The following is a 25,202-nucleotide window of genomic DNA, read 5'->3' on the forward strand; positions in this document are numbered from 1 at the left end:
TACAGTGCACACCAAACTCAAATCCAAGGCTTGGGTTTCTTTTGGGGCTGTCTATATTCCCGGAGGAAATTCTAAAAGAATTTAAACTGATGCACTGGAAACTACTTGAACAAACACTGATAGATTGAGATCTGAATGCAAACATGCTGATTAGTTTATCACATGCATGTTGAATAAACATCTGACTTAAATGTGCTAATGTGATGTGGGACTATAAAGCCCTGGATCACCCTGTGGAAAACCACCTCTCATTCTCAAGAACCAGGTAAGCCTTTTTGCTGTTGTCTTCGCCTCTTGAAAAGGTATAAAGTGAATTTTAAGAGCTGAGAGAATCATTTTTTCTTTAATGGCAGGAGCACTTCATTCATCACCATGAAGTCCTCTCTTGTCATATCAGTTCTCCTTGGTGTTGTTTTCTCTGTCAAGGCTGCATCAGGTATGTCAACTAGATCACTAGTTATAATAAACCTTTCTAATTATCCTGTAGATGAAATAGTAGATGCCTTTAACATATGATGCTAAAATTGCTCCCATGAAAAAAAGAAAGAAAAGTTCAGGTTAAAGCAAGGCCCTTAATGAACAGAGATATTAGTGTATTAAATTGGTCTTTTAAGAAAGTTAAAAGAACATGGAGGAAAACTGAGCTAGAGGTAAAAATTGTTGTAAATAATAAAAGTGTTTGCACTCAGAGAGAGATCTATTTTTCTAAGGTCATAACGGAGAAAAGTGGAAAGATAGGTTGTTAAATCAGGTTCCCTTTCGCTCTGAACAGCTTACTGGTCAGAGGTGTGAGGAGTTTGCTTGCTTCTTGGTTACCTTGATTAGGGCAGACAGTCGAACAGCCATTTAGCTTGGTGACAAACCCTAAAAAAGCCCTCCAACTAGGGAAGATTATTTAACACTACTACTCTTTGACTTTTAGAAAGATGTTGCATTCATTAACTTTAAACAGTGAAACAAATTAACAGTAAAAACACCTTGACCTGGGAAATTTTGAAAGCTAAAGTTCTTATTCCCTCAAGTTAGCCTAATATGAGCTTCATACTAATATTAATTGCATTTATATTTTAAAAACTGGCAAGACATGTTGATATGACTGTAAACATCTTGTACGAAGGTTCAACTTGATCTTTTGAAGTTAAAACAGGCTTTACTTCTTTTCTTCACAGTGCCTCCTTCTGTAGAGGATGTCACTGTTACTACTCCAGCCACGGCTACACTGACAGGGCTTTACAATGACACTACTACACTTACATCTCCATCACCAACAACACCAACAACAACTCCAACAACAACACCAACAACACCAATAACAACAACTCCATACCATACAGAAACAGTAACTTTTTGTTGTCCCCCAACAACAACACCAACAACACCAACACACACAACAACACCACCAACAACAACGCCAACAACACCACCACCAACAACGACGCCAACAACAACACCAACAACAACGCCAACAACAACGCCAACAACACCAATAACAACCACTCCATATCGTACAGAAACATCAACTTTTTGTTGTCCCCCAACAACAACACCAACAACAACGCCAACAACACCAATAACAACAACAACGCCAACAACACCAATAACAACAACACCAACAACAACACCAACAACACCGTCAACAACACCAATGACAACAACGCCATACCAGACAGAAACATCAACTTTTTGTTGTCCCCCTACACTTACCTCTCCATTACCACCAACACCACCAACACCAAAAACAACAACAACAACAACAACAACAACTACAACTTCACCAACACCAAAGCCTGACACACTGAGCCAGATGAGGTGTCCCGATGGATGGGAGGTGTTCCTGGGACGTTGTTACTACTTTCTGAAAGAGGGCAAGACGGGCCTGTTGCACTAAACCAGGATATGAGATTAAGCCGGGATATTCAAGTTATCCTGGATGAATTTAGCTTTGACTTGGTTGCACAAAACCAGGATGAATTAAACCCAGCCAAGTAACCATGGAGATGCATTCTTTGCTGCTAACCTGGTCCAGAGCAGGCTAACAGCCAGGCTAAAATAAATCGTGGTGTCTCATGTGTTAAATCAGCTGCCACTCTTATCACAAATAAACGTGTTTAACAGTTATTCCATTGTCTTTTGAATGTGTTCTGCTTTATTTTTATTTACTTGCATTACTTGTCACGAGTGTGATTTAAACCCTACTATAGCAGTTGTTTAGATGGTTAGAAATGGTTGCACTGGCACCCAGATGCAGAGTGGCAATCGGGAGAGTCAGGACTTTTCCCGGTGGGCCGGTAGTGTTGTGAGGCTGCGAGGGCCGAGCTGATAATAGGTATATAGTTGTATATTTCAAGTTCTTAGCGACACCATCCGGCTGCCTGGTGTGGGGGTGCTTCCCGCCGGCAGAACTGTGCATCGCGTCAGTGTCCACTCTCTCTGTAAAAGTAGAGATGAGCAGCATGGCGTCTGTGGTCTGTGCAGCTTCAGGTTTATACAGGACGCTCCGGAGATTAAGTGGGACAATGCAGCGACTTTACCAGATGATATTAATGGCAGACTGGTCAGAGACCAATACATTCATGATTTCATTTTCTTGTTGCTTGTCCTTCTCTAAGAAAGGACAGTTTGTGTTACTCCTTAATATGCAGGACTAGTGTTTTTTTTATCATAGCTTACATTGGTTTCATAAAAACTAGTGTAGTTTACATTCATCACACCGGGAACACCACAATGCTTCTTAATCTTTTTTGTGTGGTGCTGTCACTTGTCAGAAGAATTTAAAAAAAACATGAATATTGTTTACATATATATGCTCACAGCATGTATTGAAGTCACTTACTTTTTTTCTAGTTTTTGCCTTTCTGACTGTTCTTAATGAACATTAATTGTACAAATACACATGTTTAGAATTAGACATAGCTTAAGAGATTTGTGCATATGGTTGTATACCATGTTCTCACGTTGTGAATAAGGGTTTGAAATTAAGCCTAGAGTCCTTAGGGTACATTTCTCGAGGAACATTAATTCCCTCTGTTCACTTTTAAGGCAAAGTAGGCTAAATAATTGTAATGCTTTACATGGTTGGCTACTCAAAGACACTTAAAGGTAAAACCAGCACATTTATCACATAAAAACCGATAAAGCAATAAAACCAACACATGAAACAAGCATATTAAAACAACTAAAACACAGTGTAGCCTACAACTTTGTTTAAATGTGGAGTGACTAGTATGCTAAGTAGATATTTTTAAATCCTTTTACATCCAGTCGGTCCGCTATAGTCTGTTGGGCTTTTCCTCTCCGTTTGACAACAACAGTCATAATTCCCTTTCTGCATATTATATGCTTCACCTCCTTGTCACTTTCCATTAGAAGCTGCTGCTCATTGGGTGAAACATATGCTGCATGCGTCTTCTCCATTTCTGCATCAGTAAATCTGTGATCGATACAGTGGTCTATTTAAGAAAACTGTGAACGTGCACTTATCCCAGCTATCTACACCTGGCTTGACATAGCTTCACCTTCTTATCCTGGCTCGGCAAACGTGCAACCGATGAGCCGCGATGAGCGGATCACACTAAGACAAGCTGCGCTTTTTCACTTATCCTGGATATCTTCATTCTACTTTAGTGCAACAGGGCCCTGGGCTCAGGCTCTGGTAAACACTCAACAACACTCTCTATGGAAAACCCAAGGTTAAGGATCTGTTTATTGGATTCTGAGCAATAAATTCCTATAGCCTTGGTCCGTGTGAGACAGGAGTAGAACGGTTAGAGCAGACTGCAAGCACAAGAGTGACAGTGTTTAGAGAGCAATTCTCCACAAAGCAAACAGAACTACCAAACGGCTAGAACGTGACTGACAGCAGAATAAAGTCTACGAACTGGACACCTGACTCTGCACACATGGCTCCACTCCTGCGTTTAAGCACACACACACACACTCACATACACACACACACACACACACACACAAATTGGGCAGGACACAAATACAGCCACTATTGTACTTGCATTGTACATGTGTCGTTGTATCGCAAAAACTTAAGAATTGGCGTTCCAACAAACTGGAAAATTCTTGTTTAATCTGGCAAGATAGTCTTAAAACGTATAGGAAGGCCCTCCGTAATGCCAGAGCAGCGTACTACTCGTCATTAATAGAGGAAAATAGGAACAACCCCAGGTTTCTTTTCAGCACTGTAGCCAGGCTAACGGAAGCTCACAGTTCTACTGAGCCAAGTATTCCCATAGCTCTTAGTCGTAACGACTTTTTGAGATTCTTCAATGATAAAATTATAACTATTAGAAGCAAAATTCACCAAGACCTGCCTTTAACTGGCACTGACTTATCTCTAAACTCAGGAACTTCAGAAACGGCTGTAAAACCAAATATATGTTCAGACTGCTTTGGTTCCCTTGATCTGTATCAATTTAATTCAATTATTTCTTCATCTAAACCATCAACCTGCCTCTTGGACCCCATCCCGACTAGGCTACTTAAAGAAGTTTTACCATTAGTCAACACTTCTACTAGATATAACCTATCTATCTTTATTAACAGGCTATGTACCACAGCACTTTAAAGTAGCTGTAATTAAACCTCTTCTAAAAAAGCCCAACCTTGATCCAGATGTTTTAGCCAACTATAGACCTATATCCAACCTTCCATTTCTCTCTAAGATTCTTGAGAAAGCAGTCGCCAAACAGCTGTGTGACTGTCTGCATAGCAACAGCTTATTTGAGGATTTTCAGTCAGGATTTAGAGTTCATCATAGCACAGAGACAGCACTTGTGAAAATTACTAATGACCTCCTAATTGCTTCAGACAAAGGACTTATCTCTGTACTGGTGTTATTAGATCTTAGTGCTGCATTTGATACCATTGACCACTAGCGTTACATTAGGATCATTTTTTTGGAACTAGTGAGAGCACGTTGGGTGGAATTAGCAAGCTGACACTAGCTGATGAACTATCCATCAAGCTACAAAACAAGTAACTTTATAACTGCTAACATAGTCGACTCATGGAAAAATACATGGTGGGTCCTTTTTTCATTTCCGCCAACAGCAGTGATATTCGATAAAAGTTTGAAATGGAAAGATACATTTTATTTATGAGTTGCGGACAATTCAATACAGTGTACCAAACAGTAAAGCTTGTGCATATTTTAATAGTGGTTTTGAAGCATTTTGCTTTGATTTCCAAAATGACATCACTTTTATTTCTTACATAGTGCGAATTCATTTTGATTTTGTGCAAATTTCAGTTTCAGTTAGGAAAATATCCTCATTGCTTGTTTTAAACTCACATCTGACCACCATCTAATTTCTACGCGGGCCCTTTACAGTGTGTCCTTCAGGAAGTCAGACTTTAACGTGTCTCTTTCTCCCTGTGTCTTCCACCGGTCAAACTGTGCCATGTGAGAGTCCACGTTGACCCGTTTCCAAAACTTCTAAATTGGTATTATGTTTTTTTTTTAAACAAATTACCCAAAAAGTAAGTACAATTGAAAGTAATTGACTTCTACTTTCATTGGATTTGTGGTATACAATTTTATAGCATTTGAAATAATGGAAATGGTTTTATCTAATATTAGTCAAAATAATTGATCATTTCAAAATTAGGTATAATTTCCTCTAAATGAGATGTACTGACCATGAATTCCAAAAATAAGTGTAAAACGTTTGGCAATAAGTTGGTGTCAGTGGAAAACAGCATCAAAAATGTCGAAAAAGGGACATAAACATCAGAAAATGTGTCAAATGAGGGTAAAAAAAAGTGTTAATCTTCTTTTTTTTACTTTGTTCAATTTCTTTTCTCCAAATGCTATAAAATTGAATAAAACACCCGAAAATTAATGAAAGTAGAGATTTTTACTTGCCAAAGAGCGTTGTGTGGAATCAATCATGTTATTTTGGGTAGTTAAAAAGAACATTGATATAGGAAAACAGGTCAATTTGACCCAAGGACGACACGAGGGTTATGGAATTTGGAATCTGGAACATTGTCATGTTTTGAGATGGGTTTTGGGTTCTGAGGTAGTGGAATTTGATGAGGTTTTTTTGTACGGTCTCTTGTACAGGAATCTATGTTTCTGTCTTTGTGTGGACACTTTTATGATCCCACTAGTCTTGCATTGCCAGACCTATCTCTCCAGCGCTGTGGGGTAAGAAATAATCACGAGAGTGATACGGTTATGTTTCTTCACTGAGAATATTAGTGTAATGAGCTTGACGGATTTGACTTTTTTAACACAATTATATGAATTTTATCAATCTCTTTGAACTAAACTGAACTAAATGCATGATCTTTTTACCCTTAGATATTTTAAGATCCTCACATACTATGAACTTACTCACTAATACTTTGTAGTGTAGTACAAAGGCTATGAGTTTTTCCTTTTAACCTGTCACAATGTCTGGCTACACCACACATAAAGTACATTCTGGGATAGGAGGAAAAAAACACTCTGGATTGTTGGCATTTCACACAACCCATTTCAAAATAGTCTCAGGAAAAAACTTGTACCAAGCAAGAAAACGCCACACACAATATTATATATAGGTTACTGGTTACACAATATAAGCTACCTAAATTAGCTGAAACATTGTTCAACACAATTTGCTCGTAACAGTGTATCTCTGTACAATCCCACCAATCAGTCCCAGTTAGAGAGGATATATTGTAAATACATTCTTTGTAAATCTTTCCAATCATTCCCCAGAAGAACCAAGCAGGCCTTTCTTTTGCACAATCACAAGTTTTCTTTAAAAGTTGCCATTTTCAGCTTGCTAGCTTAAAGGTGTTTGTTTTCCGTAGCCAAGGGATTTTGAGGATGGCAACACACATGTAGCGGACATCCTGCATGTGAGCCACGCGCCGTATGTCAGGCTTTATCCTGGAAATGTACTTCTGTTGATCCAGACTATGATCACAATAACTACGATCAATACATGACAGAAACTTAAGACTTGACTGCTCGTTTTTAAGATGATCCAAGAGTTTGGATCTCTTGGTCTCAGTGAGGACTCATTAGGTTTCATTAGGTCATCCACTTAAGGGCTTCTATGGTAATCCTAAAGCAATGTGCTTCAACAAGGATAAATTGATTGATTTGAAAGTGATGTAACTCCTATTTAAACTAGTTTGGAGTAGACCTGTAGTTTTCTGGGAGTGTGTTCCAGATATGTGGAACATAGAAACAGAACGCTCTTTCCCCCTGTTTAGTTAAGACTCTGGGGACAGAAACAGACCTGTCCCAGACCACCTGAACGGTCTGGATGGTTCATAATATAGCAGCAGATCAAAAATGTATTTTGTCCCTAAACTTTACCCGGATTTAAAAACCAACATAAGTATTTTCAAATCAATACTTTGAGAGACAGAAAGCCAGTGTAAAGATTTCAGAACTTGATGGATGTGATCCACTCTCTTGGTCCTAGTGAGGCCTCAGCAGCAGCTACAGCAAAAACTACCAACAACAACAGCCCAAACTCAGTTGGAGCACAATTCACAGCAATGTCTCTAAAACGTCTGGATGCTTTTGATAATGTAAGCTAAAATCACGAGTAGTTCCTTATTGCTAAATTTGATTGCATTGTATAATTTCATTAGGTCATCCACTTAAGGCATAATACACAGAAAGTGGCGGCTTCTATGGTAATCCTAAAGCAATGTGCTTCCTTGAAAAAAGAAAACACAATTTTCTGAGTTTTTCTCATATATTTTCCACTTTCATCTCAGAGAATATCCAAGATTTTTGAATATCTTGAGTTTTATTTGCGAGACATGAGATTTGACTTTGACATGGAGGAAAAATTATATATATGTTTTTTTTTCCTCCATGAAAGTTGAGATCTCGAGTTTGAAAGTCGATTTTGACTCAAGTTCACCAAATCAGAGGGGACGTTTCTAGGAGACAGATTAACATCTGTAGGAGTGCAGCCAGAATAGAACAAAATCAACCAGCCAACGGACAAGAGAGGAGTTCAATGAGGAGTAGGCAGCTGTCTTCTAACTCGAACCCCCTCCATTCACCACATCACTCCTGTCCTCCAACAGCTCCACTGGCTCCCGGTCCACTTCCGTATCAAATTCAAAATCCTTCTATTAGCATTCAAGGCCATCCACAACCTCGCCCCCCCATATTTGTCTGATCTCCTCCAGCGTCCCACTCCCTTCCACTCCCTCAGATCCTCTTCCTCCATAAACCTCTCTGTCCCCCCCGCCCGTCTCACCACCATGGGGGGCAGAGCATTCAGCCGCTCTGCTCCCCGTCTCTGGAACTCAGAAACATCGATTCATTCCCCCATTTCAAATCTCAACTAAAAACCCATCTGTTTAAAACTGCCTAGTCCACCTAAATGTCTGTTGCTCTGACTTTTCTGTTGCTTTGCTGTACAGTATTTGTTTTGTTTTGCTGTTGTATAGTATTTGTTTTGCTGTTGTATAGTATTTGTTTTGCTGTATAGTATTTGTTTTGCTGTACAGTATTAGTTTTGTTTTGCTGTTGTATAGTATTTGTTTTGCTGTTGTATAGTATTTGTTTTGCTTTTGTATAGTTTTGTTTTGTTTTGCTGTTGATAGTATTTGTTTTTCTGTTGTATAGTTATTTGTTTTGCTGTATAGTATTTGTTTTCTGTTGATATTGTTTGCTGTATAGTATTTGTTTTGCTGTTGTATAGTATTTTGTTTTGCTGTGTTTAGTATTTGTTTTGCTGTTGTATAGTATTTGTTTTGCTGTTGTATAGTATTTGTTTTGCTGTTGTATAGTGTTTTGTTTTGCTGTTGTATAGTATTTGTTTTGTGCGTTGTTTCGTATAGTATTTGTTTTGCTGTACAGTATTTGTTTTGCTGTATAGTATTTGTTTTGCTGTTGTATAGTATTTGTTTTGCTGTTATAGTATTTGTTTTGCTGTTGTATAGTATTTGTTTTGCTGCTGTATAGTATTTGTTTTGCTGTTGTATAGTATTTGTTTTGCTGTTGTATAGTATTTGTTTTGCTGTTGTATAGTATTTGTTTTGCTGTTGTATAGTATTTGTTTTGCTGTGTATAGTATTTGTTTTGCTGTTGTATAGTATTTGTTTTGCTGTATAGTATTTGTTTTGCTGTTGTATAGTATTTGTTTTGCTGTTGTATAGTATTTGTTTGCTGTTGTATAGTATTTGTTTTGCTGTTGTATAGTATTTGTTTTGCTGTTGTATAGTATTTGTTTTGCTGTTGTATAGTATTTGTTTGCTGTTGTATAGTATTTGTTTTGCTGTTGTATAGTATTTGTTTTGCTGTTGTATAGTATTTGTATTGCTGTTGTATAGTATTTGTTTTGCTGTTGTATAGTATTTGTATTGCTGTTGTATAGTATTTGTTTTGCTGTTGTATAGTATTTGTATTGCTGTTGTATAGTATTTGTTTTGCTGTTTATAGTATTTGTTTTGCTGTTCTTAATCTATAAATTCCCTGTGCGGCGTCCTTGAGTGCCAAGAAAGGCGTCTTTAAATAAAACGTATTATTATTATTATTGTTATTATTATTATTATTATTATTATTATTATTAACACAGCAGCACGGAGAGCGTCTGAGTTTTAATGATTTTTTTATTGTAAGGGGGCTCTGCAAGATAAAACTGGGTGTCCCGTTGCTCTCAAAGTATTTTAAGGAATAGTCTGACATGTCGTGCAATGTACATTTTCCCTTTCTTGCTGAAAATGGAATCAGAAGATCGAAACCATGCATGTCAGTGCATTTAAGTGAGAAGCTTAGCTTAGCATGAGGCTGGTAGCCACTGCATCTTCTCCGTGTTTTTGTCTTTATGCTATAGCTAATTGCCTCCTGGTTTAAACCCTGCAATGAAGGCCCAGACATGAGAGTGGTACTAATCTTCTTCTCAAACTCTCAGCACAAATAGGCACAAGTCCAAAAATGTCAACTAATTCTTTTGAGTATTAAATGAGAAATCAGATAAATCCTAACTAAACCTTTCATTAAAGAATAATATGTCACTGTCTTACTCCAGGACCAGTGGACGTGGATTGACGCTTCCTGGTTTTATCAGGGACTTTTCACGGAGTTGTCTCGGGACAGTACCAATCCATGCCTTTCCACATTCAACACAGGTAAGAAATACACTTACACACTCAAAACAACAGATACTTCAAATAATCTCTGTTTCATCCAACCAAAAATCTAACTTCAGCTTAAATGCTACAAATGTGGTGGTTGGTTTATGGTGTTGAGAGAGAAAATAAAGACTTGTTTTATATGATCCACTACCAGCTTGTAAAACATAGATCTATGTATTATATATTTTATATTTCCAACCCACACAGTATGGTTTTTGCCATTTTTGCACAAACCCTGATACGTTTCTGTATTGGTCATGTTCGGTTTTTGCAACTACTCTAGCTCCTTCTGTCGTTGCAGATGGTTGGAACAGCTGCAACAGTGATCAAAGCTTTCCTTCGTTTTGTGTGAAGAATGCGGTTGTGTGAAGGATGCAAAATCTTCAAATAACACAGGACTGTCTGTTTCAGTCAAGTACACCTTCAACCTTAATGTGTATGAAAAGTATCTTTTCTTAGGAACGTTTCCAAACAAATTAAAGCAGGGGTCTTCAACGTTTTCCAGGCCAAGGACCCCCAAACTGCTGGCGAGATGGAGCGGGGACCCCCTAATTATATATATTGTATAAAATTGTGTTATATCAAACTGGTCCTATAGCGCCATGTGTGCATTGATGACTGAAAGACATCTTCTGCCTCCATTTATCTGTTTACTACAGTGTGTTGAATTCATGTTAATGTGTATTTAAAGACATTTCAATTAGTGGAAAAATTGCGGGGGGGGGGGGGGGGGGGGGTGGGGGGAATATTAAAAAAAAAGTCTAATCAACCAAAACTTTCGCGACCCCCATGCAGTACCTCCGCGGACCCCCTGTTGAAGACCCCTGAATTAAAGTGTCACAGTTACAGGTGGATATTTTTCATTATAGCATATAGTAGTATGTATCAGTTTCTTTACACAATAACAAAAAGGTTCTTCTCCGTCACCATCTCTGCTCTGCAGTAGTAACAGGCAAACTCTCCCCAGCAAAGCCAGTTATCATTTGCAAGCTGTCTATTTAAATCATGGACTTTATACATTACATATGGATGTAGTCAATTTCTGCAACCCTAGCTTTAGCATTAGCATTGCCACAGCTACAATACCTGTGCTCTCCACTGTGGAGCAGCTGATCATTCAGAATCACTTTGAAGCAACCATTGAAAAGAAGATTAACAGTGTAATGTACCAGTGTGTGTGTTGGTGACATTCTGTTGTGGCCTAAGAATGAAGTCAAAGTTCTGAGAGAAAATCTAACTTTAAACTTAAATAACACATTGGCCCTAATCCTCTCTAATCCTTTTCACACTTCAGCCCATTGGTGATGGACTTTTGCAGAGCCCCCTCCTCTCTCCCACACCTAACCATCAAGAGCTCTGTTGTTAAGGAAGTGAAGTCATTCAAATTCATAGGCCCTGTCATTACAAACAACCTGAGATGGGAAAAAACAGTCCCTCCATTATTATTAAGAGAAATGTTTTTCCCAAGGCAGTAAACCAAACTAGCTAAAATTGCTGATCAGTCCCATCCAGCAAGTGACATTTTTAGACTGCTTCCCTCCGGACGAAGGTACAGTGTGATGAGGACAAGGACCTCACGTCACCTAAATAGTTTGTTTCCAGAGCCATTTCCCTCCTGAATAGATGATATAGCCCCTCCCCCACTATCACTATTTTTATTTTTGGACTATTTGACTATTTAATTGTGTTAAGCATGCTTTATGCAGCTATGCGCATATACTATACTGTTTGTTTGTCAAGCTTCTGTGGAACTGATTGCCATGTCATGTTCCTGTGTGTCTGTTGATGCATTTGGCAAATAAAGTGATTCTGATTCTGATTGCACACTCCCTCTCTCTTTCGTCTGTGAGCTCTCTCTCTCTCTCTCTCTCTCTCTCTCTCTCTCTCTCTCTCTCTCTCTCTCTGTAATTGTTGCTGAAAACAGCTGGAGGAACATTCTCAGAGATGAGCCTTCTTTTATTTAATTTAGTCTATTTATTAAATAATGTTGTCATTTTCATGTTTGCAGCTCTACATTTTTCCTGTCTTCATTTTACATTTTACATTACATTTACAACTTTTAGTCCACTTTGTAGAAAGACACACACACACACACACACACACACACACACACATGCCTTGCTTTATAGTTGGCACAATCGTCAAATGACTGTTAAACTCTCTCACACTTTGACTATTTTTATGAATATTAGTTCAGTTGGTCACATGACTGTAGTCATTTACATTTGCTTTGGCACTAATTGCACTGAGTTAGCCTTACAGATCATAAAAGTTTCCATTCATTTTCTGTTAAATCGTATTACTCTCAAATGAAACTGTTCACATTTTCATTGTGTAAATCCCTACATGCTCAATATAGACCAACAATCACAATAACCTGTCACACTGTACACATAATTGATAGTTGAATAAACATTTCCACACAAGCAGTCCAAAGAGCGTGTGCAAATGTACCACGTGTGTAAGGATGTGCAACTGAGTTTTGCTAAAATATTTTGTGTATGGACGTTTAGCTGGTCCATGTTGCACACCCCTACTGTTTATATTCTGGGGTTCAGTAATGTTTCTGTGAGTTTTACTTTCTTCTGCTTCTACACAAACAAACATTCCAAAATAAACTAACTGTTGATTGTTTGTTTGCCCTTGCATGATTTAACAAGGACGCCCATCTCAGATGAGGTCAAACAGTGTGTAGTAGTCCCTTCTGACCAGTTGGGGGCACTATGCAGCCATCCAGTCATGCAGTAGCGTGGAGAGTTATTTTTTTAAATTTTTTTTAATTTTATTAATCCCACAAGGGGAAACTACACTTTTCACTCTGTTGTTATTACACACATTACACACAGGCCTGAATTACACACACATGCACTAATGGAGAGATGTCAGAGTGGGGGGGCTGCCCATGGAAAGGTGCCCCGAGCGGTTGGGGGTTCGGTGCCTTGCTCAAGAGCACCTTTGCAGTGCCCAGGAGGTGAACTGGCACTTCTCCAGCTACCAGTTCACCACCATACTTTGGTCCGTACGGGGACTTGAACCAGTAACCCTCCGGTTCCCAACCCAACTCCCTATGTACTGAGCTACTACCACCCCAATGTGTCATCGCTTAGAATATCTCTTGAGCCGTGGCAGGGGTTAGCTCAGCTGGTAGAGTAGCACATTTACAGAGGTTTACTCTTTGATGCAGCAGACGCGGGTTCGACTCTGACCTGCGGCTCTTTGCTGCATGTAATTCCCCCTCTCTCTCCCCTTTCATGTCTTCATCTGTCCTGTGGGAATAAAGGCCTAAAATGCCCCAAAAAATAATTCCTCTTGAGGGAGACAGAAACTACGCACAATAGCTTTAAGTAGGCCTACCTCTGCATTCCTCTCAGGGGTATCTTCCTAACTTAAGGACAGGTGGTGTTACCGACGTCCCACCACCACTTCATCCTCAGCACAAATCCTCAGAAGTCCATCATGACAGTTTCAATAAAAAAAAAAGAAGTGTTTTACTGCAGTACTAGTGAATTTATATTATTTTAAATTATTATTCAAGTTTTTAAGTCATGTCTATATTTCACCTACAGTAGAGGTCATTAGTTATGTTTATAATCATGTTGTACAGTATTGAGATGCATCGAGCCGAGCCCACTTAACCTGGGAGCCCTTTAGAGTATTATGGTATTATATGCCAAACGACATGTTTGATGTCTTCTGTCATCAGGCTTTAAAACGGCTTTATAATGAAATCCCCCCCCCCCCAAAAATAAATAAATAAAAATGAAGTGACTTCTCTAAAGTTTTTGTTGTTTTAAAATTTAACCAACATTGTAATTAAAAAAAAGCAGTTTGATATTTTTTGAAAAAGGGCTTATTATCTATTCTTGCTAAGCATTAGATGAGAAGTTTATTCTGCTCTCATCTGTCCCCAGATATACAGCCAGCAGCTGGTTAGCTTAGCTTTGCAGTTAGACTGGAAACACAAAGAAACAGGTAGCCTGGCTCAGTCCAAAGTAAAAAGAAATCCACCTATCAGCACCTCTAAAGCTTTATTTACTTATTAGTTTATTAACACATTATATCTTGTTTGTTTACTTTGCTATAGGAGAATAACAATTACTTGTAATTTTAAGGGGTACAAAGGCCAGATTTAGCCTCTAGTTAGCATGCAATATGAGAGATGTGATGCTTTTATAACTTTTTGGTAAGACAATCAACAATTCCATCTAATGTAAGAAAACAGCTGGTAATTCCATCTGATTCATCGGTTTTGTGGCAAAGGAGCATTAAATTCTTTCATCAATGTCAAAGTTTACCTACTTACTTAACTAACTTACTGGAAAAAAAACTAACCTGATTAGCCAGGTCATCAGGTGGTCAACCGTTAGATCAGGTGACAGGCCCGTCTCAGTCCTCCTTAATGCTGCAGCACCTGAGCCACGCAGTCTATTCTTAATCATGGCAGCATCTATTTCCAGCTCTGGCCTCAATCTCAGGGTTATGTTGGGCTGTGTTGACTAAGAAATGTGCCTCAAATAGCACATTAGCATGCCAGCTTAGTGTACACTGTTATATAGTTAGCTGTGTGTCCCTGAGGTCAACTCTTAGTGGATTTGTCGGCGGTAACAGTCTTAGTGAGGAAAGAGTGCTGCAGACGTAAAGACCAGTGTTAATGCAAATTTCTCACAGTTATTTTCACGGAAACTTAACTGTGATTTTAATGATTTTAACCAGATTTTAATGAGGACTTGCTGCCACATTTACATGTTTTTACAATCAATTTGGCACATTTACTAAAACAAACTTGTCTTTTGACAATTGTTAACTGGAATAAACAATTATCAAAACTCAGTTGCACAATCCTTACACCACGTGGTACATTTGCACACCGCTCTTTGTGACCTGCTTTGTGTGGAAATGTCTTATCTCAACTATCAATTATCGTGTACATGTGTGTCAGGTTATTGTGATTGTAGGTTTATATTGAGCATGTAGGGATTTACACAATGAACATGTTATTTGTTTCATTTGAGAGTAACACGATTTAACAGAAAATGAATGGAAACTATTTTGATCTGTAAGGCTAACTCAGTGCAATTAGTGCCAAAGCAAATGTAAATGACTACAGTCATGTGAACAACTGACCTAATGTTCATAAAAATAGTCATAGTGTGACAAAGTTTAATAGTCATTTTATGATTGTGCCAAAGTGATTGAGAAAAACTGTACCATAAAGCAAGGCATCTGTGTGTGTGTGTTGGGGGGGGGGGGGGGGGGGCTCTACGGGTTTAACTTCGCTGCGTGGAAGCAGGCGGTCAAAAAATCTGCAGTCCATCTCTCAGCTGGTGTCTATATCAGCAACAATCTTATTTAAAGATAGACAGATAGATAAATAGATAGATAGATAGATAGATAGATAGATGGATAGATAGATAGATAGATAGATAGATAGATAAATAGATAGATAGATGGATAGATAGATAGATAGATAGATAGATGGATAGATGGATAGATAGATAAATAGATAATAGATAGATAGATAGATAGATAGATAGATAGATAGATAGATAGATAGATAAACACTGCGGTGCTCTGCTACGTCCTGCTACGTCCTGCTACGTCCTGCTACGCCTGCTACGTCCTGCAACGTCCTGCTACGTCCTGCTACGTCCTGCTGTGCCTTGTAATGCCGCACAGCGTCCTGCTATGCCATGAACTACTACAAAGAACTGCTACAACTACTAATTTTTTCTATTTTTGTTATTGCCACTCTTCATTCTAACCCCAACCGGCCCGTCAGACACCGCCTACCAAGAGCCTGGGTCTGACCGAGGTTTCTGCCTAAAAGGAAGTTTTTCCTCGCCACTGTCGCACTGTTGCTTGCTCTGGAGGAAACTAGAACTGTTGGGTCCTTGTAAATTCTGGAGTGTGGTCTATCTGTAAAGTGTCTTGAGATAACTCTTGTTATGAATTGATACTATAAATAAAATTGAATTGAATTGAATTGAAATTGAATAAATAGATAGATAGATAGATAGATAGATAGATAGATAGATAGATAGATAGATAGATAGATAGATAGATAGATAGATGGAATGTAACAAAGTGCATTTCCATTTAATCTTTTTTTATAGTTCTACTTCACATTTTTTGATAACTTAAGTTACTTACGACTCTGCAAACTCATCATTATTCTGGTTTTGACTGTAGTACATAAGTATTTCTACACTGTGGTATTGTATTTAATACTTTTACTTAAGTGAAAGATCTAAGAACTTCCACCACTCATTTCATAGTAACACCGTGAAATGAAAGCCACAGCAAGGGTGATGGAAATGTATGATCACAGTGCTGGAACTGCGCTTCCCATCCAGTTACCACTAACAATTCCAATGAAGTTCCTCAGTTACTGATGTACATTCTTCCTGGAACTGTAACAGACCGGCAAAGTGAGACATGGATGAAACGTCTAAACCACAGAGGACTTGTGAAGGATGTTTGTACACAATAACTTGGGTGGTTCCTATGGAGAGTGACTTTCACTGAGTGCTAGCAGATCACTTAGATGGTGCAGAATACTAATTTATTAATAATTTCCTTGATGTCTGACTCAACTTTGGCTGACATTTATTACTGTAACAATTGTTGTTTTTCAAGTCTTCTTGTGAAGCGTTGACTATGCTGGTCAGAGATGGAGGTACTTTCTCAAGGAAGATCTCTTATCATAGTATTTTGTTCATGAATGTCATTGTTTTAAAACAAATTCATATCACTGGTGGTTAAAATTGGTGACAGTTTTAGGCAAATTATGGAAGAATTTTAATAAAGCAGACACTGCTTAACACATTCAGCTGGGTTTCTTTATTCAGAGGGTATATAAAAGGCTGCTCACAGAATTTTTGTAAGGAGCCTTTGTAATTATAAATATTTCAGAAAATAAGGCTACTTTGTCTGCGAACACTGTGTAAGACCAACCACACTAACACTGCTAAATATATTTTATGCAACAGTATTCTTCTAGTTTTGGATTGTTTTCTCTTGGTTGGCTTAGATTTTGTCATTTAATACAGTTTGCTGGACATTTCACACCTTAAAATCCACTTTTTAGATACATGGATGGATGGATGGATGGATTTTTCTTGATCCCAAAAATGGGAAATTACAGTGTCACGGCAGCAAAATATCATACACACAGCTCACATAAAATAGGATACAATGTTCATGAAGTAATAAATATTTCAATAGGATAAATAAATAAATAAATAGGATAGAATACGAATATAGAAAACAGAAATATTAGTAAATATAGAAAGTTAGGAACTACTTGTATGGTTTTAATTATAGGTAAACCTATTGTGCAAGTTGCACTTAGTGCAGAATGTTCATTCCTTGAACATTTCCAGCTGTTTTCTCATTACATTTTCTGGTCTGATACGTTAAAGATACATATGCTGCAACTACCGATACAAAATGATACGATTCACTCCTGCATTGCGATGCAGTGCAGTTTAACACAATTCGATTCAGCACCATGCGATTCACCGCGATGCAAAATAATATGATGCTGTGCAATTCAAGATTAATTAGGTTTTCTTTGTTTCTTCTTAAGCAAATAAATTGTGTTGCTAAGCAGTCTGCTTTGGGCTTCCGCAAGTTGGCAGAAATACTTTCGCTTCCATTAGGTGTATTTAGTCTATGAAAAACAAATGAAGAAATATGTGTTTGTATATCGTAATCTAATACAATCCTCTTTTAATTGAATTTGTTTCTTAAATGGCAGCCTAATTTAGATGTAAGCCTCTGTGATGTGCGACAAAGAAAGCAATATCATGCATTGCACTTCACCTTGAAAACAGCACAGAGATGTTTCCACCCTTCTCTCTGGATGGACACAAACTGTTGTTGTTTTTGTTGTTCTATTCTACGTGAATTCGCCAGATCTCGTGGGTCCTCGAGACTTCAGCTGTCAGTCACGGGCGCAGCCTTTCCGCAACAAATCCAGACCTGGTGGGTATTGAAGGACGGCGAAGCGCGGCGCGCAACGTGCTGTGGAGCTGATCCGCAGCCGTCACGATACGTCATCACCGTACTTCCTTCTCTGCTCCCGTCTTAAATATAGATCGTAATTGCTGCTTGATCAAAAAACTAATGTGGTTCTCAGTAAACGTAATACAACTTTTTTTTTGCTACACGCCAATGTTTTGTCATTGAATACATCCCACTTTGCAACACAGTTATACAACAGATACCTTATTTATTGAAAGTGATGGACTTCAATAGCGATCGATCCAACACCAAAGAATCTTTTGTACCTTTAAATAATGTTTCCAAAATAATTTCAGTGGTTCATTAACTCATTTGAATGAGACACAAGAATAATGGTAATGGTAACAGTAATGGAAAACTCCACTCCAAACCTGTAGGGGGAACAAAGAGGAAAAGTGCCTTGGTGCCTACAGTAAAGGTGCTGGTTGACAGTAGCTAATGCTAATACAATCCAGGCCCACCCATGGGGCCTTGTTGGAAATAGGTAACCTTGATGATCTTTGTTCTGCATCCGCCACTGAGGGAGGGCAGTCTCATATTTGTGTGTGTGTGTGTGTGTGTGTGTGTGTGTGTGTGGGGGGGGGGGGGTGTCTTTCTTTCTTTCTTTCTTTCTGTCTTTCTTTCTAATACTCACCATCTGTCTCACCCTGAGAAAGAGTGGTGTGCAGTTGATTCATTTTGGTCTTGGCTTTTCTAGTGGACAGTAAAATACATTAATGATTTAAAAACAAGAGTGACTTTCACTGAGAGAATGTCAGCTGGTTCAGTTTCTAGACAGTGACTAAAATGAATTTACTGTAACAGTTGATGTACTCAGCCACAACAGTGTGAGACTACGAGTATGTTGGCAGGCTTGACAGTGGTCTTAGTCAGTCAGTAGATCTACTGGATGTAGATTAGTTCAGTGAGACAAAGCATTCCCAAAGGTCTGGTGGTGAAATACACATGGGTGATATCCCCCAAAACAGCTTCACTGCACCTTGTCATAGATTGTCGTAGAGACAGCAGCCTTTTAAAAGCTGTCTCCTCATTTGGTGTTTTGATGATGGTGTTGAGATTTCCATGTAGAGACTGTGTAGGTGGACACAATTGCATTTATTATGTTTGTGCACTTGTTTCCTTACCTGTCTGTAAGGAACATCTATTTAGAACGTATATTATTCTTTCCAGGATGGGAAGATATGGTGCTCTGGTTTATTGGCATTTCTTTAAACCAATCACAATCGTCATGGGCGGTGCTACACTCCACTACGGTGCCCCTGTAAAATAGCCTCGGGAAGGAACTTGCTGTGTCAGAGAAAACTCAGATTGGACAGATAGTCTAGCTAGCTGTCTGGATTTACCCAGCAGAGATCTGAGGACCAGGTAGCCAGAGTCTTCAGAAATCCACCGGAGGTTAGAACGCCAACACAAAGAATGTGGAAGTAAACGGACATCTGTGACGCATCCGGCAGAATTTTCTTCTGCCTTCGAGCAATCCCAGAAGTAGACATTCAAGGACATAGACTAGAAGTAAGGTAACAAAGTACAAGAGCAGGCAGGTTGGGGTGGGGGATGGGTCAAATAAACACAGACTGAGGATCAAGTCCTGTTTGAAAATAAAAAAAACTTTCAAGAACAAGCAGAGCCATGTCAGGTTCTGCATCACGTGAGTAACCAGAAGTGAAGTAGCATCTGATTTGAAACCAAACCTACAATCTTTTTCTAAATTAAACTAATTCCAGTTCCAATTCTACTTCCAGCTGTTGCTTTTGCAGCCACGAGCTGTCTGGATAGGAGATAATGACATTTCCCTATTGATAACTCACCTATTGATCACCTCGGCACCCCTTGACCACTCTGTTCCCCTCGTGTTGTATAACACATCCCAACCCACATCCACCATTACAGCCTGACTGGGCTCTGATGGCTATAATTGGCTCTGTTGTGTTGGCCAAGTCTGGCTAATGCATTATGAAAGCTTCCCTGGCTTGGCTTATCATCCGACAGCGCTCGCTGCTTTACACCTTCGTAACGCGTTCTGTACATGCTGTGAGCCCAGTTGACATCCACAGACTGCTGGGTGATAGGGAGGAGAACAAGGGAGCAAGGGAGCTGTGGCAGAAAGAGAGGTAGAAAGACACAGAGAAAGAATTGCTGTCACAAGACTAACTGTCATCGGGAAGAATCACAGAGACACTTCTAGGTAAGACTGTGTTTGGATGGACATCTGTAAAAACAAATTATATATTTTATTTTTTAATACTCCTAAAGAGGTCAGGTTCTTTGTATTTATTTCCCTCTTTATTTTTGGGTATTTTGGAGTTTTAACAACCCAAGGGCAGTTTAAGTCAGAGCTACAACAATTAATCAACTATTAAATTAGAGGACTGATATTTTGATAACTGATAAATTGGTTTGAGTAATTTTATATATATTGCATATATATTTTTATAAAAAAATCTCTGATTCCAGCTTCTTAAATGTGAGTATATTCTGATTTCTTCACTCCTCTTTGACAGTAGATTGAATATCTTTGACTTGTGGAAAAAACAAGACATTTGAGGACGCTGTCTTGGGCTTTGGGAAACACTGAACGATATTTTTCCCCATTTTCTGACATATAGACCAAACAACTAATCCATTAATCAAGAAAATAACCAACAGATGAAAAATGATAATAAGTTGCAGCACTACTTTACATTGCAGAACTCTGAGGATAATTATATTGCTTTTAGATTCAATTATTCTCAACCAGGATTCTGTTTGTGCACAAAAATGTTCCTGACAACATGAAGAGGGCTTTGAAAAGACATTTAAATCCTCATTTTGGGAGAAACAAATTGCAATGCTTTATTTGTCAGGTCTGTGGTAATATTCTATTAAGAAGGTTTCTGGGAAGTAAAACGTTACAAATAGAAAAAACATAGATAGGGTAGACCGGGGATACTTGTAACACGGGTCAGGTTGTAACACGTCCAATTTCTCCAATCAGAAACAAGTTTGGAATCACCTGATTCACCCTAAACATGCTTTGTTAGTCCTCATTACACATGTGAAGAAGCAGTACCGTGACTGACACATTTTCTCTTTGGGCTGCAGAGATAACAGCTACACCATTTAATAGCCGACACATGGAACTAGTTTGTATCCCATTTTGAATCCATTGGTTTAAAAGGTCTCAAAGATGCAGACTGAAATGTCAAAAATGTCTATTTTAAAATGTCTAATGTTTTGAGGAAGTTACTTTAGTTTAGCAGCTGTTGATTTTTTTAGATGCAATTTACTTGTAAGAACTGGTCCATTTAGATGTATATACATTACAGTAAATAATCAAAAAGCAAACTAAAAAACTCCAAATAATAATAACACTTTTAAAAGAGACATTCTTTTGATGGGAGGCTGGCGGCAGGGTGTGGGGTTGGGAATGAATGCTGCCGCCATAAAAAAAACATTCCAACTACTTGTCACTATTTGGGAGGATCTTTACGTCACAAACTACTCTGTCTCAAATTTTGACAATTGCCCTTTCAGGTTCTTCCCACTGATTAAATCCATTTGACTCTGCCATTACTGCTATAGCAGAGATTTGGAAAATGGCAAACTGGTTTATTTCTTTTGTCATTTTTAGTCGTTTAGCCGACCTATCTGTCATCTCTGCTGTTTTTTCCCCTCTGTCCTGTGTTGCTTTGCTAGCGCCTTTGATAAACCACATCTAGGGTTAGGAACAGCAACGTCTCACCACCGGTTGGACTGACTGCTAGTTTGGGTGGTGTCATTTTCTTTAGTCCGGGCCCAACAGGTAAATAAAGGCTCCAACGTACTGTTAGTGAAAGTGTTGACGTATGAAAGCATTAAACATGGCCAGAGTGTTCATCCGTTAATTTGTTTGTACGTGACGCAGGTTTTTTTTTACCCAGAAGTTATTGTCAACAAGTATTGCAATTGGTTCTATAGTCTCAAGGAGGTAATGGCTCACGGGAGCGCAGGATATCCTTTTTGATAAAAAAAGATAGAATCACCTTTAACATCACAGTATAACAATAGCAGCATTAAAGGACATGCATTTCTCTGCAGGATGAAGCCCAGGTGCCTCCTCTCCACGGTGGACAGACTTCCCACCATCAATGAGATGCAGGAGAGCAACGCAGAGGACGAAGACCAGGATTATTCCACACACACCATGGAGAAGTATGTGGACTTCATCAGAGAGCTCTCCCAGCCGGCTCCCTACCCTCTCCACGGGCCCCTCAGGGGCCACCGCCGTTGGATGGTGCACACAAGCCCCGGGGTAACGCCTGTGGCTCCATCTACCTACGCACCCTGGGTTCCAGTTGAACTCTCAGATATATCACTTACTTTAACTGACCAAAGAAACTGTGACTCATCACTGCGTTTTAACCACAACCTGCTGGACTTGTTGGTTGCACAATCCCTGTTTGCAGGTCTGGTATGAGCCAAAGGAAGGATTAATGGGGGGAACAGATTACCTCCACCACTGGATGTACTCAGTTACCCCTGCAGCATGCATACTTTGACATCAGCCCCATGTTACGTGATTAATTTATGTGTAAGAAGTAATTGAGTAAAGCCACTTTCCAAAAGTCACATATATTTCCTTTGAAGTACTAAATGAATGAAACAAAAGATGAAAAGGGAAAAATATCAAGGGCAGACAAGACAAATGAGCAGCTGGAGGTGTGAGCAAACTAAATGGTTGCGTAGGGGCGCTCAGCCACCAGGGGGGCCCCAAACAAATGGAAATTGTCAACTCTCTTTAGGTTTTGGGTCCCGACCATTTCAATATATTGAAGGATACACTCCCTGATTTTTGATACGAGACTCATCTGAGGGCCCAAATGTGGAAGATGTAAATTGACATAATAAAAATTGGGTGGAGGAGCCCAGGTTAACTCAGTTGGTAGAGCAAGTACGCATATATAGAGGTTAACTCCTCAACAGCGACCCTTGGCTGCATGTCATTCCCCTATTTCTCCCCTCTCATCTGTCATGTGAAAATGAAGGCCTAGAAATACCCCAAAAATTATCTTAAAAAAAAAAAATTGAAATAAAGAAAAGTTGTGAGGAGACCCCAAAATGAACTGAAAATGGATCTGGATCTTTCTTTAAATATTCACAAATACTTTGCTTTCCAATGCTGCTGAGAAACCAACACCGAAGGCAGATCTAGAAATGACTATATTTAATTAATTTAAAAAGGTGAAATCACATCGGAAATGTAAATCATTTTTATGTCTGCAGTGTCAAAAGGAAATTTATTTTTTTAAATACTTTTTTTATTATGACATGACTTTTCCATGCTGTAATACCTAAAACAATGTGTATTGTATTTCAATTTCTCTCTTTTGTTAATTTGTGTTAATTAAGGCATTTTTCATCTTGGGTTAGCCCTGGAGATGAGATGAATTAAGCAACAATGCACCTTTATGATCCCTGCACTATGCAAATGTGCAGTACTGTGCTGTACAAAAGTTTCAGTTATAGTTGTGTCTTTAAAAAACATTTTGTTCAATATTAAATAAAACAATGGTGAGAAAAACATGACTCCCGCTTCAACAGTGACTTTGTTCCTTGTCTTCATCCCAGCGGACTCTAAACCCTGCTGTCCTTTATTATCTTTTGAGGCTGTGCTCCATGTTCAAACATCTACTTTTAGTTTCTTTTCCCCTGAAGTTTTGTGACCATGTGGAAACGGTCTCCAGCTGGGTCTTGGCAGGAATAGCTGCTGTTCCGTCCAACAAGCATGTGGTGAGGGAGGGAGCAGAGCGGCCCCCCTGGAGACGCTTCCGCAGAACAAGCCTGCAAGTCTTATCCTAACTTACCCTACATTGCTCGTACACATTGTGACACACTGCATGCGTCATGCCCAGAGAATGGAAAAACGGATGTATAACTCAGAAAGATGATTGTCGTGCAATGACATCAATACCCTGACTCATGTAGCAAGTGAATAGTTTGATAAGAAAAAGACTTATGTGCTGTGAATTATCATCTACACTCAATATGGCACAACATTTACAGAAAAGTGTAACTTCAGCAATACATCTGCTTTTAATTGAATCCACAGTGATGTTGAGGTGAAGATTTCATTGATTCTCCAAAACTCATCAAATTAGAAACAGAATTTGTTACTGTGAACGACGCTCTGCAATAAGATACACAGCAGCGTGCCAGATGAGGGATAGAAAACAGATTTGCAGTTGTTGATTCAAAGTTTGGTTGCAATATCCCAAAGACCTGTGATGTGAAAACACTCACAGTGTGGCTTTGAATATGAAATACTACGGTGGGCAAACAAACAGCAACTTTATGAAACACATGCAAATAGACAAAACACACAATCCCCCAAAACAAATGCATCGACAAAACAAACGCTGCATCCAGATTACACAATCAAACTTCTTTTTTTGGGGGGTTTGTTTTTGGGCTTTTCTTTTTGCTTTGTTTCTATATTCACAGTGCGTTTGTGTAATTGATTGTGTTGTGTGTATATGCTTGTGTTGTGTGTTTGCTAAATGCTGCAAATGTGTTGTCGGATTAATGAAGGTCTTTTGTTAATTTGCCTGTTGGCCACTGTAAAATATAGCTGAAGAAAGCAGAAAGACAAAACAAGCTCTGTGTCAGATAATATTGCAACATCTCAGCATTTATCAAAAGAATCCATCTCACAAACTACAAATTATCTGCATGAAAATCAACAATTAAACATTCAGACAAATTTGAGCCTGAAGACAACATTTGATTCATCCAGTCTAGACATGAACTGCAGTCATGGAAGAGAAACAGGTTTTTGTGTGGCTGACTTACATGTTTCCTGACAATCTAACAAAAACAGTCACAGACCGCTTATTTTGAACAATCTTATTATTTCACAAGACAGAGTGCTGCACTGCTCAGTTTAATCGAAGCATAAATCATCTCTAGGTTGCAGTGTGTAAAAGACTTCGGAGTTCTTCTCATTTAGCTCTTATGTTTTGGCCACTGATTCTGAAAGGAGATGTCAAATTTTGATCAGCAGCTCTATAGCTTGCTCTGGTAGCTGTAAAAAGTTTCTCCAGCTTTTT

General features: G+C 38.8%; 1 long non-coding RNA gene across 1 annotated transcript; it reads left to right on the top strand.

Moving 5' to 3' along the window:
• Positions 1–20,051: 20,051 nt before the first annotated feature.
• LOC116694806 (uncharacterized) lies at positions 20,052–23,694 on the top strand. Its single transcript, XR_004333271.1, has 2 exons — positions 20,052–20,323; positions 22,195–23,694. It is a non-coding gene; the product is annotated as an uncharacterized LOC116694806 (long non-coding RNA).
• The last annotated feature ends 1,508 nt before the right edge of the window (positions 23,695–25,202 follow it).

Source organism: Etheostoma spectabile, chromosome 2, assembly GCF_008692095.1.
Source record: "Etheostoma spectabile isolate EspeVRDwgs_2016 chromosome 2, UIUC_Espe_1.0, whole genome shotgun sequence".
Lineage (NCBI taxonomy): Eukaryota > Metazoa > Chordata > Actinopteri > Perciformes > Percidae > Etheostoma > Etheostoma spectabile.